The sequence below is a fragment of the Apostichopus japonicus genome, chromosome 21 (genome assembly GCF_037975245.1).
Source record: "Apostichopus japonicus isolate 1M-3 chromosome 21, ASM3797524v1, whole genome shotgun sequence".
Classification (NCBI taxonomy): Eukaryota; Metazoa; Echinodermata; class Holothuroidea; order Aspidochirotida; family Stichopodidae; genus Apostichopus; species Apostichopus japonicus.
In genome coordinates, this window is record NC_092581.1 from 7,908,889 (window position 1) to 7,927,898 (window position 19,010).

At 36.1% G+C, this 19,010-nt stretch overlaps 1 protein-coding gene across 2 annotated transcripts in view; it reads left to right on the plus strand.

Moving 5' to 3' along the window:
* The window catches only part of LOC139963282 (uncharacterized), a 140,329-nt gene that overhangs the window by 8,846 nt on the left and 112,473 nt on the right, over positions 1-19,010 (plus strand). The window lies entirely within an intron of this gene.

A 19,010-nucleotide genomic window follows, 5' to 3' on the forward strand; every position in this document is an offset into this window, starting at 1 on the left:
AACCTTTGAGGTTGATGTCAAATTTCTGGATTTTGAATGTACATTAAAGAAAGAAATGATTTTTTTTCTGCACACTGTATCTTTCATTATTTAGTCAAGTATGGTATCACAAGGTTGTGGCACATTCACCACAAAAGTAAATTTTATGTTAACGCATGTTAAAATATAATTCATGTACATGTTTATGATGTTTTACAATGGATAGGAAAAGTTCATGACTTTAGAGAGGGTCATTGGGGTGCAGTGCAAGAATGTTTCCAATTTGTAGGCATGGTAGATCGGTAGTGCAGTATGAATAGGGGACAGGTAAGTGTCGTCATTCGTAAATATCCAAATCAGTATGTTTTGGGGTCTGCACTTTGGGACAGGTACAGTATGATGAAATATGATTGTAACGCTAAGATATTAGTTTACACTGTGTTCTCCTAAAGATCTTATTCTGTGTCAATATTACTAGGTTTGTCATCCATCTACTGTACACTCAAGATATTGAAGTTCTTATAGCCTTTGTATATTTCTGACTTTGTAATAAGTCATTTGACGAGGGTGATCACTGAGGTTAATTTGACCAACATTTGTAAATGTTGCTTTCTTTGAAATTTTCATGGATTAAGTGTACATATATGGTCATTTTCACAATCAGTGGTGTAACTTTTGTACACTCAGGGCCAAAATTTCAAACACCATATATATTAAAATTTTTACTAACACCACATGTTAAAGGGTTCAAATTTTTGTAACTTCAACTTTTCGGAGCTTAAACATATACGTTTATGGGTGTAATTTTTCGGTGACTGTATGACTCTAGGAAACTTTAAGCAAAAAGATATATTTTTAAGCAACCATATTTACACAGTCTTAAAACAGTACTCTGTTTCAAGTAAACTTTAAAATGCTTATCATTATATGTTACTTAAAAATGAAAAGGATTTGGCAGAAAGTTTTTATTACTATTGCAGATATTTCCATGTTAACTGAAAATTTATTGGAAATCAAGGATTGTTTTTCTTAATTTTAACTTTAAACTATTTAATAAAAAGATAAGGCCAAGTCAAACAACCTAAATAATGTCTCCTCACAGAGGGCTAATATCCAATCCAAGTTGCACAAAAATCCATGCAGTTTTGCAAAAGTTGGAATTTTCCCACTTACGCGTTTCGGAGGTGACGTTAACATTTTACATGTGTTTCGGAGGTGACAAAAATGTTTACAAGTTGTTGTAAAGGCTTTTTTGCTAATTAACAAAGAATTAAACACTTAAACTCAATGAATATTCATAACATCTTTAATCAAACACTGATTTAAATAAAAAATATCTCTGCCAAGTAGCAGAGAATGTATGTCAACTACCTGTACAACTAGTGAAACAAGTGAAAGAATACAGAACACAGAATACAATAGTTTTATGTTATAAAAAATAGGTAAATGTCAGGTAAAGCAAATAAGGGCATTTAAAAAGCAATTGAAAACATTGGGCTGAAGTCTCTTACTGTGGCACTCATATTGCAAATGATAATCACATACAACATATTGTATATACCTTCAGTCTCTTTTGTTTCGGAGGTGACGCTAAACGTTTACACAACCCAGAAGGCTTGATTCATGCTAAAACACATAGAACTTACCTTGGAAAGTATGAAAAACATTAGAAGGATATGTTGATAATATTTTAATGACATTCATGATACTAGTGCTGTGACTGCTTTTGCTGCCATTCATGATAACTTGGAGACAATACTGTATCCATTCAAAATCATTTGGTTAAATTCACATTGTTTTGGCTAATTGCATATGAAATATTATACCACGAAGAAATGATTAACATTGCGTAGCCATTAGCCTTTCTGACTGCTAGTTACAGTACATGTTGGTTACACTTTTGGCAGTGAAACTGACTGTCACATTCCTGTAACCTTTTACAAATTTGAAGAGGACATTCAGTCAATTATTCTGGAAAAAACACTTCATTAACATGACCTAACCACATTCTATCAAAATGTTAGTGAAAAGTTAGGTAAACACTTGTCAAAAACTGCATAAATGATGGGCTAAAATCATTTAACAGCAGCTTGGCCTTGTTCACATTTAAGAATGCACCCATACTTCAAGTCCTCAAGGGAAATTAATTCCCTTAGCGTGAACACTCCTTTTACTCATACTTCAAGTCGGCATGCAGTCTTAAGAATTTATCCTGCATTCTCAGTAAATGTGATGTGAATGGTCGGAGACTTAATGGTGACCCGAGATTTCCGATATATCAAGTTGCTATTGGGTGGGTAGTACGTACATGTATGTGTTTGTCAGAGGTTGCCCTTCTTAACAGAAACACTACCAAACGATGCTATTCGTGAACCCATTTCATTTTCTTTGAACCAATTTGACCAACACTGCAGAAAAGATGCGGTAACGGTTGTGAGACAAAAACAAACTAAATGACAGTCCACTTAAATCTACTGTTATAACCTTAAATTCATTGTATGCCGTACTGACAGATTTTTGAAGAGGCCAAACTCTGTAATTTGATGGTTATTTCAAAACGGATGATTTTGGGTTCGGTTGCTATGGAAGTTAGTAAAAGGCTAAAACCGTTACATCTGGCCTGGCCTATAATGAAGTTGCACTTACTAGCTTACTGTATACAGATACAGTAGACCTTAACATTAAATGCCTTTGATGTTAGATTAGCCTCAAATGCGACATCAAGCAGTAAAACACTGACTAGCAAGATCGTTTGCTCATCCACTGAAGGGTTTGGAAGAAATTCAAATCTGGGTTAAAATGTTATGGTAATGCCAGTACGGAGTTGTTTGAATACAGTTAACTGTTTATGTGCGATGATTGTACGTTGCCGTGCAGTGGTGTACTGAGTAGTATGTACTAGTACAGAACATAAGACAATGGCAAAGCACAGGGGGGGAATGTAAACAGCTGATATGACCTTTATACGCCTGCGCAGTATATTAATCTCGCAAACAGACGAAACTTACTCGTTCTGAAATGTGAATGCGTCTTGTTCTTAATATCTTAATATCAATAATCGCCCAGGTTGCATTCTTAAATGTGAACAAGGCCTAAGAGACCATCTGGAGCAACAATCTAGAGTTAAATGAGTTTTCACTCTATAAAGGTTAGTTGTTTGTAATTGGTTGTTAAAGGCATTGAAGACTCTCCCCAAACCGTGTGCGGCCATCTGAAAAATGTAACTTTCTGTTCCTTGCAAGTGACGTTTTGTTCATGTCGCTACAAAATGCAGACAGTAATGAAACGTGATACCTTGTTATCTTTAGCTGGACCTGAGATGTCCATCGCTGTATCGTTTGTACAATGTGCTGTGCTGTAGCTGTACGGACTATACACTAGTGTCTATTAACGATGGTAGCAAGCTGTGTGTGTATTTTCTGGGATCAATGGTGGTGTCTAACACTTCTGTTACACCTCATCGAAACTAGGTCAGATTACCAGCATCAGACGTTTCCTTTTGCACCAGTCTTCACTCTTCACACTCTTTAAGAAAAGGGAGGGGAATTCCCTATTCAAATTTTATGTATTTTTGGGAAATCTCTTTTCAGACAATGTGCTGTGATAACAACAGCTCATTAAAGAAGCAATAAGATTCTTTCTTTTTGCTTCAAATGTTACAGCAGCAGGTCTACATATTGTGAACAAATATTCTGAACTTTTGTAGGATATTTACCTGGACCAAATAGTAGAGCCCTCCGTGGTTATAGTGGGAATCATGCAAATTAATGTGTATACTGGTACAGGTCAACATGGTGCAAAATTAAACCTGTGAACATGTACTCAACAGCACTGTAGAACTCACAGAAGGTAACATATAACTGCAGCACAAGTGTATGCACTAGTAGAATATTTCAGAAATATGCTCAAACAAAGGGATAGTTCAGTATATTACATGTAAACAATCAATGTCACCTCCGAAACGATAGCAAAGACCACAGGCAGATTGAGCTAATATCTGATAAATTTGTCCCATGTTAATAAAGTTTTAAAAACTGCATGTTTGGTGATTGTGATCTTTTATGGACAGCACTTCATTGCTAATCGATCATTTCATTCAAGTTTATTAATAGCACTAATGTAAGCAATGATACGCTATCTCTTGTCCAGAAAGGGGAAAAAGTGGCAAAAAAACACATATTTGTAATTTATTCATCAACTGTGCATGTGAGAGTTTCATTAATACTTTGTTCAGTTTGTTACAGTGTTTTCTAAGGTAGATCAAGTCATCCATTAGCATATGATGGTACACAAACAGCAGAAATGTAAAAAATGTAGTGTTAACAATATTGTGTCACCTCCGAAACATTAATTTACAGTTTAATTCAAATTTAACATAATTAATAAAGGACCTTTTAAAAGATATTATCATACTGGTTGCTACACCTCTACAGAATTACTGTAATATGAGTTTTAGCCAAGGAAGATGTTTATTGGATCAGTAGAGATCAAATTTCCAACTAACCTGTTTCGGAGGTGACAAGGTGTTTCGGAGGTGACGCATGTTAACGGAAAGTTAAGAATCTCCCAGAAATTAAAACGACTGGTCATGTTGTCACAACTTTTACTCAAATATTACGTTAGGGGGTGAGGTATATTTTAATAAGTTCAAAATGGCTATACTATTGTTTACATAAATCTTGGACTGAAGAATGCTTTGTTTCGGAGGTGACGGAAAAGTTAACGGAAAAGTTAACATTAAATTTGAAATTAACACAATTTTTTTAAGAATTCCAAATGAAAAATATTTTTTGGCCCAGATATTAGACACATTAGTTATTGTAATAATGCAACCTTACTTAACAAAATTTACACTGCTTAACTAGAACTTAGTTGCAGTCAAACTTAGGTACCAATTGTTAACGGAAAATGTCACCTCCGAAACGGCAAAATCTAGCCACCGTTCCTTGGAGAAGGAAAGGAAGGAAACCTGGGGAACACAATTGCATTTTAGTTTGGACACTTGTTGATAATATCAACCAAATAAGAACTGGAAAATACCTTCCACCAATAAGTACAGGCTCTGACAAAAACAGGGTAGTTGAGAGTGTACGGCTGAACTAGCATATTTTAAGCATATTTATGGCCACCAAATCAACCTGAAGAAACCGAGAAAGTTCGTTAAGCTACCTAAGGTAGACTTCACTTAGGATGGTCAAATGGCAAAAAATCTAAGAATTCTGGTATTTGGTCACTGAGTTACAAAGCAATAAGTGCCAATATTGGAAGTTACACCACTGATTGTGAAAATGACCATATAGTGTTTGAAAGCATGTATGCAAGCATGTGCAGGCTTTCATAGTAAAGTTTGTTGCATCTGATCCAGGATTTATGGAACTAATATTGATTTTAATTGTCAGTCGTTAATGTCTTAAATTACTCACTGTTCTCCCGACAATACAGTTTTGTTTGCATGCATTGCACAGCTGCACCTGTTGTGCTTATATACAATACATGACACAGTATACTCCAAATGTTTCTACTGAAGATCAATGCACTTTGGACTACATTTATAACTAACAAGTAATATTGCTCAAGTTCTGTGTGGTGTTGAAACCCTTTCACACATTACAAACAAAAGCCCACACAAGAAAGCAGTGTAAGATCCCTCACCTCTTTTGGGTCCTATCTATTCACAAGCTTGAGACCAGTAGAATATAGTACTTACACTGACTGATATTGGATTCTTGTGAGTTCTCATGGGGATCCTTAAGGCCAATTAAAGTCTGTTGAGTGGAACAAATTTAGATCTTCTCCTCACTTGACAAATGATGCTGCACCTATATCCTTATAAGGATTACAAGTAGTTGATTTTGTCTCAATGTGTTTTTGCTGATGAATTTCGGAAAACAATCTTCCGAAGCAGATTCAATGTTTCTTATTCTAAATGCACTCTGACCAGGTGGTTTTAACATGGAGAAAAGCTGTCGCAATTGAAAGAAAGAAATTTAATTTCTGTTTCCCTTATGGCGCGAACGATCTACCATAAAATCACTGCAACCGCCAATATCAGCATATTCATTACACAAATGTAACCTACATGTACTTGTATCAATTGTCCACTTTTTTACCCAATTTCATGCAGGAAACATCTGAATACACCTGTTTATTCCTTGCAATGAAAGGAAATTACACAATTTCACAAACTACATCGGTAAGAAAGATAGTATTGACCTAAAACAGGCTAGCACACAGGCCTAACAGATGTAAACAAAACAGAGATTTAATTGGCGCATGATCTGTTGGGCAGGGCTTGCAAATTTTGATTAAAGTTTGTAGAATCTACGGACTCATTAAAAAATCTGGCGAATTTTATCCAGCTCAAAATGTTTAACGACAGATAACGCAATAAAAAATAATGATTATTGATATGAAAATTGCATAGAACAGTGTTATTTTCACTGAGCTTTTAGGGCAGTAAGCTGGAAAGGTTGAAGTTAAAATTTGGCAAACACACTTTGAGACATAAAAGCTTTTTGCATGCTTTTTCCCATGGTTATCACATACAATGATGGGAAAAGCATTGGTAAATGCAATAAAAGTTACAAGGTTCACCACTACCCATGATACATACTATAACAATCAATAAGCTTTGTAGTTTAGACTTTGCAGTAAATGGATCCATAGATGCTTTTCTATGGCATTGCTCTAGTACTGACTATAGTGTACAAACTGCTCATTTAGTTTTATAGTGAGCATGCTTGCAGACACAGTCGTATTGCATTAGTATGTATGCATTAGTGTCCTTAAAAGAATAGTCCAGGTCAAAATTTCTTTTTGATCAGTAAAGAGGAACATAATCTAAGTATTCTGGTGAAACTTGCATTGAATTCCTAAACATGTACTGTTTGTGAGATTTTGACAGTTGAAGTTGCCACCTCTCATACCAAAAGTGAACTTGGAACAAACAGGCGTGACATTGTTAGTGCACACTGATACATAATGTTTTGTTTTCGTTTAAAATTATGTCTAATTTAATAACTTCACCATTGGATGCATCCATAATGTGAATGTACCATAGGTATTGGTATATTATAAACTTCACATCCCTATAGACAAACTAGTAACCCTCCAAATTCAATTCAATAGACTGAAAAATAATAATCATTATTTGTCATCAGTACCACTGACAAAAGCCAAAAAGAAGCCAGAGTAAGAATTCTTCATTCCAGTGCTTGTATTCATTGTAACAGTTTCCAAAGAATAGAAGCACAGTATTTACATTTCACGCCTCCAATATCAGAAACAGTTCAGTACTCCCATCATGACATTTTCCTGGCAACTGCTACTGGGTCATTTGTTCCGAAGCCTTTCTGCTGATTTAAAGGTTTCGTTTTTGATTTCGATGATAATGGAAACCTTTGTACAGTAGTCATGCCGGCGGATGAGTGTGTGTGTGTGCGTGTATGGGTGTGTGTGTGACGCCTTGCTTGTAAACACGTTATCTCAAGGAAGGGAAACTTGGACCAATATCATATTTGGTGTGTAAGAATGCCACATGGAGTAGAAGTAGCCTTTGTTTTGGGGGGAGTTCGAAGGTCATTTGGGGTCACCAGGGGTCAAATTGTGAAAACCTTGTAAACACGGTATCTCAAGAAGGGAAACTTGGACCAATATCATATTTGGTGTGTAAGAATGCCACATGGAGTAGAAGTAGCCTTTGTTTTGGGGGGAGTTCGAAGGTCATTTGGGGTCACCAGGAGTCAAATTGTGAAAACCTTGTAAACACGGTATCTCAAGAAGGGAAGCGTGGACCAATCTCATATTTAGTACAGTATGTTGACACATTAAGTACAAGTAGCTAGCCTATTATTTTTCGTGGAGGTCAAAGGTCATTTGAAGTCACCAGGGGTCAAATTGTGGAAACCTTGTTTTCTAATCTACTGTATCTCCCACTGACCAGCCTATTATGTAACATGCATTTTGCCTCATAAGAATAGGAGAGGCTACTGACAATTGGAAATAAGCTTAAACTGCATGGTTTTTCGACATCCTCTAATTCGTTCTAATTTATGTAACATTGAATATTTACACTTGTACCTTTCCTTGGATGTATGGCACATTGTATTATTTTCTTTTGGGACTCTGTAAAACTTGATTAAACCTAGCACTTTTGGACAAGGAATTTGCTCTTTGCGCAAAAATTCCTGAGGGCTCATGTGACTGCAGGTCACCCTGTGACGTACATGTGCAGAGTCGGTTGAGGAAAAATTTTCGATCAAGCTATTCACTTCAGCACTAACACTACGCCCATACGACACTCTGCCATACTGTTAATATCAGAATGCCAAAGAATTGTGTAGTAAGAGGTTGCAAAAACACTTCTGAAAACCGAAATATAAGTTTCTTATCGTTTCCCAGTCATCAAACCGACGATAAACGTTGCAGGCTTTGGATTAATTTTGTAAGTAGCACCCGCAAAGACTTTCTCACTCCTGGGGTTTCTCACCGTCTGCAGGCGAATATATGTTCAGCGCACTTCACACAAACACGTATCATACGCAGTATTGTCTACGCAGAGGCCCTCTAAAGGTAAAGTCTCCCTAATTTTGATATATGCCTAACCTCATCAGTCACAATTGCCCGGTGATGCTAATTTGCATACTCAATTGTTTATCTTCAGCCGTGATTTACCCCATAGGTGCAGGAAAGAAAGATCATATTACAAAAGAGTACACTGTACAATGGGCCCTGTGTGACTTAGTTCTCTTAAGCAGTACCAACGACACAACACTACGCACGGAGCTAACTTAGAGATGCAAACTAACACGTACGGACGATGTATTGTAGGTAACATGTATATATTGTACTGAGACGGTAAAAGCTTTCAAATTTATTTACTTTTGAAACTCGTATATATATAGAATCTAGAAACTTTCTAACGAGAAGTACGTGGATAGTCCATTGTTATTGAATGACACCACACAGTGACTTGTAAGTTAATGGGCTTTTACGCTTCATGTTTCTGGTCAGTGAGAATCTGCTAACTTTGACATCAAATTTCTCTAAATTACTGTCTCTTTTGGCTAAATGGGAACTAAAACATTGTCCGTTTTATACAGGCTCTTTCGTAAACAGCTAAGAAATATATTAATCCAATTGGCTTTAATAAGGAGATATCAGTGCTTGAACATTCCTTTTAAACACAAAAGTCTCAGCAATTTAAAATATAACATTACTTGGAGTTGTTCATCACAAGTATATATCTATGATATATGCTAACTTGGGTTTGCTTCCAACCATATACAGTATTCATATTATCTACCTGATCCTTCAGCATCATTAAAGTACTAGAGTAGTATTAATGCTGTGTCACTGTCATATCTCACAGCTGGTGTTCTCCTCTGCATTCGACAAATGTCACGTTGTTGGCCTTGGCATCTGCTGTACTTTACAAGAAGCTGTATACAATATGCTCAATTTGGTCGAAAGAAAAGAAATTAATACTGCTCAAGTTCTTTCATTTATAGAGATATGACATCTTGTGTGATTTGTTTTACGGCATGTAAGGAATTTATAATGTTGTCAAAAATGTCTGCAAATGACTCTCTCTTTTTGTAGTTAAAATGCCCACAAAAGAAGACATTGTTGGGAACTTATTTTGATGAGGATTCATGATGTTAATGTCTTTTTTGTTGTGGTGGGCAGGGAACAGAATGGAGTAGGAAGGGGAAGATGAAGTGATAATAGATGCTTTTATTTGTTGTTAAAATATTGTATTAATTAGTAAAATTCTGCCATTTTTGTGCTATATTTCTAGCCACACATGTTAGATTACTTATTGTGATCTGTTTACGCTCAAATTTTAGTTTCTTATTTAGCCCTTTATCTGAAAGTTATATTTTAGTTATAAATCAAGTTTCCAAATATATTGAGCATAATAGAAATAAGATTGTAACTGATTGCACTAAGACATGTAGTCCTTTTAGTTACATTTCTTCATCAAAGAAAGGAAAATGAGTGAATAATTATTGAATTCAAGATCCATTTCATCTAATTTTCAGCCTGTAGCATTTTTGAAACACATTATTTTAGGAATTTTGAAGACAAATCCAGAATATAAGAAAATCCTCCTGTGAAACTAGAATAACCAGGTTAATGAAAGAAGGAAAATATACCTGAATTTCCCTTCCTAGAATTCATGTCATGTGCCAACCACCATTCTTTCAGCTACTTGAAAAAAGGATGCCACCGTTCCCAATTCTGGTGTCTAACCTGACTCCACAGTGTGACAATTAGGTCCTTTTTGGTTGTGCTCAATGCCAAAAGCTCAGTATTGCAATCCTGCTGGCATGTGTGTATGTGTGTGCGTGCGTTTGTTTTGTATTCTGACCGAGGACTTGAACAAAAGAATTCCATGTCCTCGGTTGTGATTTCTAAAGAATCACCACGTCCTCGGAAGAATTCTATTGTATGGGTTATTGTTAAGGTTAGGGTACGTGGATTTGAACAATGGAAAATACAATGGGGTCCTCGGTCTGAATGTAATACAAACATGTGTGTGCGTGTGTATATGTGACGGCCAGTTTGTAAACACGATATCTGAAGAAGCACAATTTGAGTCAATGTCATGCTTGGTAGGTAGATGCCCCATGGTGTGGATATGTGCCCTATTGTTTGTAGCTCCCATTTTCTGCATATTTATGAGTGGGCTTAATGTAAAATTCTGATAAATGGCAGTATATATTCAACTGTATGTCTGATTTAGTTCATACTTGGTATGGTGATGTCAGTTGATGATAGGTACATGGTCATATAATCAAGAAATTCATTCTCATTATTATTCATGAATGGGTGTGGCTAGAGTGTTATCATAATTGAAAGCTTGTAAGTTTACACGATATCTTCAGACCAACAAGTTGAATCAAATGTCATATTGCTTATTGAGATGCCCCATGATATGTAGATGTGCTGTATGGTTTGTGGTTCCCATCTCATGAATATTAATGAGTGGGCCAGCTTAACATAAATTCTTAAAATGTCAATACCTCTTCAATCGTATGTCCAATTTAGTTCCTACTTGGTATGGTGATGTAACTACATGGTAAGTATTAGCTCTTTGCAAAAACAACTTTGACCAATTTGTTAGTTGGTGGGGCTTAATGTGAAATAGTCAAAAACAGCTTGTTAACACAATATCTCATCAGCCAAAAGTTGAATGAATTTCATACTTGGTAGGTAGATGTCCCATGATTGAAATTGGTATAGGTCAATTGGTGTCAAGTTTTGAAAACCTTTTTAATATGATAAGTCCAAAATTAAAGCTGCAATAAATCTGTCCATTCTCCAATGGTTCTTTTGGTGAACATATTTTGGTCAAATTCAGTTCAGTTAATTTTTGTGAAGGGGCTCTATAAGTCTTTAACAGAACATACAGTCATCCAGGAAAGTTGATATGTGGTACTGCTTTAAGCACACTCAATTGGCCCTTTAATCCAATTTCACATCTCAGCTTCAAGGGGTCAACAGGCTATCTCAAATGGTGGCAAAATTGGCTCAAGGGTCAAAAGGTTATCTCAATTGGTCTGAAACTGGCAATTTGTGTTGACCAGATGACTTGTAGCTTGTCATATGCATCTCATTTACTTCTTCCCACTCCTGCCATTCTCTGGCCTTATGAGTTTTATGTTTTTGGTCACCAGTTAGTACTTTCAAAGCACTTGCTTCTAGCTTACCTTTTGTTAGGTTTGCTACTTTTATATTTGGGAATTCAGATATCTTCTTAGAGCCAATATGAGTGTGTGAACTGCTTGTTGTTTCGTCCTGGGAGAACACGATCTTTGCCCAACATGTTGTACATGTACTAGGAGGGACCTGTGTAACTTATGCATACAATTCTCACCGTTGCAACAGCAGGAGATTGAAACATGGTTAAGAGGGGGGAGGGGAGGGGTGAGAACCGTGAGATTAAGATCTTTTGCCCTAGTGGACACTTATCAGTGCGGAACGGTGGGTGTTGAAGACAGTATCAGAGGGATACAAATTAGAGTTTACCTCTGGTCCACCTTTTGGGATGGAGGAAGAGTTATACCAACACCAAGGGATCCCATCCAAAAGTTAGCAGTGGAGGTGAAAATTTTAGCACTACTACCAAGACAGGGAGCCGTAGAGGTTTCGGGATAGTCTGACCATTTTACCTAACCAAAAAGAGAGACAGGTCATGGCGTCCTATTCTAAAATTGAAACGCATCAACAGAAACCATGTCAAACCAAAACGTTTCTGCAAGGAAACATTAGCTCTGATTATCCCGTTGTTAAGAAAGGGCATGTGGGCAACAAGCATCGACCTCCAAGACACACAAGTCAGACCAATTTCATAGTTAGTGTGTAGAAGTACCACATTCAGTACAAGAAGTCTATTGTTTTTGGTGGAGGTCAAAGGTCATTTGGGGTCATCAGGGATGAAATTGTGAAAACCTGGTAAACACGATATCTCAAGAAGGGAATCATGGGCAGACCTCATATTTGGTGTATAGGAGTACCACATTGTGTAAAAGAAGCCTACTGTTTTTGGTGGAGGGCAAAGGTCAGTTTGGGTCATCAGAGGTGAAATCTTGAAATCCTTGTAAACATGTACACCCTCACTATAAATTTTGTCAGATTTATGAAGAAAACTGCTCATGTTACATCATCGAAACCACAATGCAGTTTTGCATTCTGGTTTACAATAAAGTTTTGTCACAATATTTCATGTAAAATTAAAATATTCATAAATGATAATTTGGTTCTCCAATGAAGCGTGAGGTTGTGGTGGAGGGTAGAATGTGTTCCCTAGCCCCCTAAATTTTCCTGTGATATGTCTTCAGGTGGGTTTTTTGCACAAGGTTTTGCCCTCCAAGCTGTATGCTTCCCCACTTGACCAACCTCCCTCCCCCCCGCTTTGGAATTTCTGGTGCCACCACTGCCTGTGTCCAGTATCCATAGGGGCTTTCCTATCTACCTAAACAACATGACTGGACACCTTTAGCACTGTGCCCTCTAGTTGTCCAATTTCTACTCCTTTCCATTCTAGATAGACTAAAACAATATCTCCCAGGAGATGGTTACTCACCATTCAATCTTATACAATCATAGACTTGCCCTCTTAGAAACGGGGTACACCCCTCAGTCCGACAAGTTTTCAGTCTGACAAGTTTTCAGTCCGAAAGTAAAATACACGTTTTCAGTCCGAAAATGAAATACACGTTTTCAGTCCGAAAATAAAATACACGTTTTCAGTCCGAAAATGAAATACACATTTTCAGTCCGAAAATGTTTTCAGTTGGGGAATGAAAGCAGTTTCACCAATAAAATGTGACAGCCCGAACTGATAGTAAAGAAATCGATTGAATCTTTTGTATATACTCATAATTGACAAATAAGGAGTAAAGTTTTAGAAAATATATTGGAATTTTCGGTCCTCCTGGGACCTTCGTCAGCAATATTGGCAGTCAAATGAAAAGTACAAAATGTAACACAATGAAAGTATGACGCTAGGTTTAAAGTGTAAATTGCATTGATGGAATTAGAACCAAACAAACCATGACTATACAGGAAGCTGATTAAGGAGCGAAGAACGGATTACATATGTTTGTAGAACTGATAGTTGTTAAGGGGTCCCAAGTCTTTGTTGAGGCCGGTGATGTGAGACTTAATACAAAAGATTCAATCAATTTTTTTACTATCAGTTCGGGCTTTCACCGTTTATTGGTGATATTATGGCATTAAAACTGCTTTCATTCCCTAACTGAAAACGTGTATCTCATTTTCGGACTGAAAACGTGTATTTCATTTTCGGACTGAAACGTGTATTTCATTTTCGGACTGAAAACGTGTATTTTATTTTCGGACTGAAAACGTGTCGGACTGAAAACTTGTTTTTTCGGACTGAGAACGTGTATTTTATTTTTGGACTGAAAACGTGTCGGACTGAAAACTCGTTTTTTCGGACTAAAAACGTGTATTTTATTTTCGGACTGAAAACGTGTCGGACTGACAACGTGTACCCTTAGAAACACACTCAGGGGTTTAGAATAAGGAGGTTGATAGATTGAAAATGGCTATTTCCAGAAGTGGTCAGCAATGCTTAACTTTTCTTGATCACATCCTTTTGTTGTGTAGAGATAGGAATTAAGACTAAGAAGTGATAAATCTTACATTTTAACAGTCATTCTGGGAAGCCACACTTTGCAGCAAACATTCCCATACTTCACCCATTTTTCAGTCCCATTTACATTAGGACTGTTATTATGACAAAGCTTTAATAATGGACTGCACCAATGGAAGATTTCTTTAACACTAGCTGCCCTTCCAAATTGAAGTATATTGCTATTGGTTTACATCCCAGTTCTACCTAGGCTACTGTCCTCGGGAAGGGAACCTCTTTGCCAAACCTAATCTCATTATGAACTGTGGTTTGATTTTGAAAAAGTTGGCTGACTTGACTCTCTTGTAGTGAATATTCTTACTTCATCAATTGGTCAGTCATTTGTTATGGCCTTTGCAGCAAATGTTGAGCAAGGTGACTTATAGTGTTTGGTTATCCATTGTCTGTCTATTGTCATGGAACCATTGTGTGTGTTTATTCTGCTTGAAAGGACCACTTAGAGGGGATTGTGAAGAGGATGTAGGAGGGTGAAGAAGGTCTCTTGAGATCAATGGAGAGTTGTTTACTGGAGGACAGTTATTCAAATGAATCTTGCTTTCTAGTCAAATAATATTCAACTATATATGTCTGTAGGAACATGAAGCCTAGACTCAATTACTAGTCTGGGTATTTAAAACAGGTGTTTAGTACATGGCTTCTAAAACGTAATACACTCGGTTCATCCATAGACTTAACAGGGAACTTGAAGATGCAAATTACCTTAATAAACCACAACCTCAAAATCTTCAGCTTGAATCAGTGTCAAATTCATCTTGGCACTGAGCCAGTTATTTCAGAGGCATTTTTTTAGCTGTTTTTCATTCCCTTGATTTACTGTTTAATTCAAAATTGAAGGATGAGTTATGTCTTTTCCTGTTCTTGCCAAGCTCTGATAATGGGTTCTTAGCAATGAACTTACAAAATCAGCAATAAAATCAATCGGAAGTTCATATTGTATTGGAAGTGACTTTCAATTGTGTAGCCTTTACCAGATGCTACCAGAGAAATGACACCCATAAATCTACACTTTGCATGACTTTAAAATAACCTCATGGGAATATACCCCACCAGTACAGGAGAAACAATCTCTTACTTTAGCATACCAGAACCTCACCAGAAAGATATGAAAAACATTAAAAGCTTTGCCGTTGAATAGCATTACATTAACTATGTTGGATTCAAAGTTGTCTGTTATGGATTAAACTTATGAATAATGATATCTCACATATTAGAAGAAGTAGCTCTTTCTAGAAGAACTGGAAGATAGTAATACTGTGAACAAAAAACACCGACCAACCGCATTCTTTAATGAATGGAAATCCCACTGGGAAAATGAATCTGAAATTTGTTATGCCTAGATCCCAAATGTCACTATCATGAAAAAATAGTTTCCTGCAGTTTATCCTAATGTGATGAGTAAAGAGTTGCTCTTCAGTGTGCTTACAATTTGTATAACTTGTTGGAAGTAAAACTCATAAATGGTAATAATTATGCTTCTAGTTGTCATACTTAGATGAACCTGGTTTTGCGGAATACAAGAATTTCTTTTGAACATTTATAACATTGATTTATTGAAGACACCATAACATTAATTTGTGAAATAAATTAATCGATGGACCATTTTATCCTTCCGAATGAAGGCTGCTCCTGTCAGCTACAGTAGACCCTTTTAACCCTCATATGCTAATATGAATTGAGTGACAGGAAACTTCCATGACTTAATTCTCTACTTCAGATGACTCTGTGACTCTCAAAATCGTGTAGTGGACATCTGGAGGTTATGTGTCAGGGTGTTAAACTTTTGTGTGTAGAATCAGTGCACTAGTGCAATGTAGCCCATTTCTGCATTCAGTGTCAAGCATTGTGAAATAATACAATTGAAGCACAGTATATTAACACAACTATTGTCACCTAAAGCTCTGAAGAATTTGATTGCTTTTCGTTGGTTGGCTGTTACTCAGTAATTGTTTGCCCACAGCATTCCTTACTCTTGATTGTAATATGACGTCTTTTAAAAAATATTCAATCATCCAAGTTTTTAACTTGACCTTTCCCATGATCCTGCTGACCTGTAATCATCCTGGGCATGATTTTCTGGGAGGAACAATTTCTGTCATTTATGATGTCAAGTTATTATCCACAACTTATACCTCTGACCTATTTTACATGATTTTTAAATGAATTTCCTTTGCATACCTTAAAGCAGGATATCAGTGTTGAGTTGCATGTTCTCATAGTTCTGGCTTCACTGGCTAGGCTAACTCAGTACTAATCAAGTGCTAAGAATCAATAAACACTGATGGCTTCTTAATACATACTTGGCTGTTTGTTCCATGTATGCTTGAGTTTTGAATGTGATTAATAATATTTGGACTCAGATAGTTGGCACCAATTTATCACAGTAAGATGTTATTATTTAATCATTTTGGTGAAATAATGTTGTTGATATAAAACAATCTTCATAGAAATCAAATTCAGTGGCAGGTGAACACTACCTTGTACATGCATTCCATTCAGGGCTAAAGAGGTACATTTCTTCGAAACCTTTTGGAGTTCGAAGACTAGGGTTACCAGACATTTCTCATGAACTGAAAATATGTTGCAAAGGTATATACAGGGTCTAACTACAGTGTGTTTTGTTGGGTGTGGTACCAACAGGCTTCAATATATGTCTAATAACTTGGTATTATCAGTGAAATCAGGCTTCACAATGAAAGAATATTTGGGTCACTCATATCCATTACAACACTTATAAAAATTACAACAATACTTCACATTGCTGGCTGGAAATACAAACAGTATGCTCCTAATGCTAGATGTGGTTGTGTGAATATGACTTATATTAGTTCTTTTGTTTTAAGCCTGGATCTTCTTCCTTCTCTCCTGTTTTGCCATTGCTTGTGACAAACAAATTAATTCTTCTTGGCCATATCATTGTAAGCACAGCTTGTTATGTTGAGAATTATACTATTCTACCTGTTCTGTTCATATATGATTCATTTATGTAGTCTCTTTAAGACATGTCAACCTGCTGGAAAAGGTGTCATGTTTTCTTTTACTCCAGCACACAGTGCAATTACTTCAACAGGGATGCATCCAATCATTCTCCTGCATGTTGGCAACAACAACAACCATTGTAGGTGTAGATCAATACTACATAATGAAGAGAATGGTGTGTATTGCATGCATGTACTAGTCATGTTACTGAAGGTCTGTCGCAATGGATATCTAAGAATACAAATAATATTGATTCAAAAGATTCCAGAAAACGATCAGTAATTACTTGAAACTAATGTTACATGATTAACGTAGTTCAAAGTTTGATTAAATGAACATTTGTTAACAGATATCAAACATTCAAAACTCTGTCTGATAAAGAGGAATTGAATAAACAGTAACACCAATACCCTATTCATGTTGTATATAGTAACACCAATACCCTATTCATGTTGTATATTATATAGTAACACCAATACCCTCTTCATATTTTATACAGTAACACCAATACCCTATTCATTTTGTATACAGAAAATGTGATAGTCCTTTGACTCCACCCATGTAGAACTTGGCCGGTCTTGAATTTATTTATCTTCAGGATTTAAGATTTCATTTTCCATTGTTATTTTGGATCTATTAAAGGCAATGATAGAAACAACAGAAAGAATTCATGCATTCTCTGTGGCTCTTGTGACATCTGTATTCAATAATTATTTGTTAGGTCATTATTGCCTTTTCACACATCCTTGGAAAGTATTAATCAAATTTCCTGATAAAGTCAAATTTCCATAATGGGTATCCACTCTCTTTCGCCCTGTTGTTCTAGGACACAATTTCATCATAACCGGTCTATATGAAACGTGATGATTTCCTTAACTTCCCTTCCAAATTAAAACCTTCTTTTTGTTCCCAGGAGCTTCTGGGTAATGTCCAATCCAATCAGCCTTGTCGAACAATCTCTTTATTACTTAACAACCCACTGTGCACATTTAATGTTGAAGCAGAGTGAAATGTATCAGCTCAATGGAATTAGTGGATCATACTGTATGTAGTTTTCTTGTGTAATCCTTGTTGAAATCTCTCTTGGACTTCTATTTGGACTTCTTTCTTGTTTTCAAAATGTGTGACAACACTCGATATCTTGTTAATACAAATGATCTTGACCTCTGCGTGAGTTTCCTTTTCTTTCTTTACTAGCACATGTCTTGTTAAAAGTTTATGCAATTTAGTCATATTGGAAACTGTTTGTAACATGAAGTCTACTGGAAATGTAGAAAGATAATGAAGCTACTGAACAGGTGTAACAGTTCTTTTGTGTTCAATTGCATCATTGACAATATCTATTTATGTATCAGGGTCTCATCTATCTATACCAACTCTGATTAACATTTTGACTATCATATCTAGATGAGACAGGTAAGTATCCTCATAACTGCCTAATCAAAGTTTTTTGCCTTTGGAGCTAAACACGTCAAACTTGTCACAAAATGCCTGCCTTGTTTACAAGTCAGAAACCATTGCAAACAAGAGAGCTTCCCTAAAGGATTGGTTCAGTTGTCATACATGCTTATGTTATATGAAAGAGGACAATAAAAGAAACAATGGTGAAAAAACTGTTCAAATATCTTTTTCGGTTAAAGAGATATTCAAGTGTAAAGTTTTATCAGATTGTGTAGAAACTGCTGAAATATGACTAGCTGTGATGTCACATCCTCACATTCCTGAAAAGTCTTTGTTTTTTTCTCTAAATATTTTGTGAGATTTCATGACTTTCAACCAAAAGATATGTCAGGAGATCTCATATTTGTCAAAGGAAGTATTTGAGATTAAACATCTGAAGAATTTTTGATTATATATATTATTTTCAAGT